This window comes from Rhineura floridana, chromosome 1, assembly GCF_030035675.1.
Source record: "Rhineura floridana isolate rRhiFlo1 chromosome 1, rRhiFlo1.hap2, whole genome shotgun sequence".
Lineage (NCBI taxonomy): Eukaryota > Metazoa > Chordata > Lepidosauria > Squamata > Rhineuridae > Rhineura > Rhineura floridana.
Genome location: NC_084480.1, coordinates 262737424 through 262738885, shown reverse-complemented (window position 1 = coordinate 262738885; position 1462 = coordinate 262737424). Strand labels below are relative to the sequence as shown.

Below are 1462 nucleotides of genomic sequence, written 5' to 3'. Positions count from 1 at the left end.
ACACCCAGAGGGGCCAGGTAAAATACAAAGAGTTCAATCACAAAACAAAACAAGAAAACTAACTAACCTATTAGTTAGTTTGTATAGTCCCACATCTCCTCAGAGATGCACAGTTTGGGTAGCAGTTGGAAATGGAACCCACATAGGTAACCACCTATAGGCAAGATGGAACCCAGGGGAGCAAAGGCTAAAGTTCCCAATCCTATTCTTATAGAAAAACCCTTAGTAACAGTCAAGAATTAATTAGCCAATCAGGGGGCTTTCTCATGATGCAAATCTCTCTCAAGTTGTCATGCCTAACAGTCTCATCCTCCTAAAAGCTTCTCAGGTCTTGTGTCCTTGAGTACCAGGCCCTTAGCTGATAAGCAGGTGTTTTTGCTCAGGCCTCCTAATTAGCTTCAGCTGTGAAATGAAATGGCAAAGTCACTGCCTTCATGCAGAGGCCCCATTTTAGACAAGATAAAACCCTTCAGTTCTTTGCCACAAAGCCAGTTTAAATTCAGACTTTCTTGACAGACTCTACTGATTTTTTTGTTCAATGTATTATTATATGTTAAATATGAAAGACATTTTATGAATTATTTATTGTTCTCTATTTTAAGTTTACCTATCACCATACTACCCTGAACACTCCCGATCTCATCTGATCTTGGAAGCTAAGCAGGGTCAGGCCTAGTTAGTACATGGATGGGAGACCTCTTGGGAATACTGGGTGCTGTAGGTTTAGAGGAAGGCAATGGGAAACCACTTCTGAATACCTCTTACCATGAAAATGTTGGGCTGGCGACCAGTAGGCATTACTGTCTCTAGTAGTTTTCCATGAAGCCTGCAAGTTTGAAGACGTAACTGTGGTTAAGGGGGAGTTATGTCTATGCTCTGTCTGGGAACGGACTGCCAGGGTTGTTGCTATGGTAGCCATCTGATAGCGACTGGGAAAGTTCTAACAGAGTCTATGTGTTGTTCTCTTCTGCATTATGCCTCTGAGCTGAGAGGCTGTCTTTTGTGTTCATCTATGGAGAGAGATGTACCAGAAGGGGGGTGACTGAAGAATCTCTACATGTATTTACTCTTAAGCCTCTGGCCTTAATGTCTTTCAATAAAGACTCTTAACATGCTCTGAAGAAGTTTCTTGCTCAACTTAACTCCAACGTAATGTATGCTGTTTCACAACAACGCACACACACCAACAGTGGTAGCAGAGGATGGTTACGCTCCACAGCGCATTACACGGGAGTAAGTTGCTGGTCTGAACGGCAGACGGAGTTCCAGAGAGGGCAGCTTGATTGATTGAACCAGATGGAGGTGAGCAACATGGCTGTAAACCTGTCTGGGAAGGCTTGCCGATGGAACGACTTAATGACAAGAATTTTGGCAGCTGGAAGCCGAGGATGAGAGCTTTGCTGATAACAGAGGATTTATGGGACGTGATTGAAGAAAAACCCCCGGCGGTACTGACCGCGGC

General features: G+C 43.9%; 1 pseudogene; it reads left to right on the top strand.

Moving 5' to 3' along the window:
* The first annotated feature begins 605 nt into the window (after window positions 1-605).
* LOC133375699 (5S ribosomal RNA) lies at window positions 606-724 on the top strand (annotated as a pseudogene).
* Window positions 725-1462: the final 738 nt, after the last annotated feature.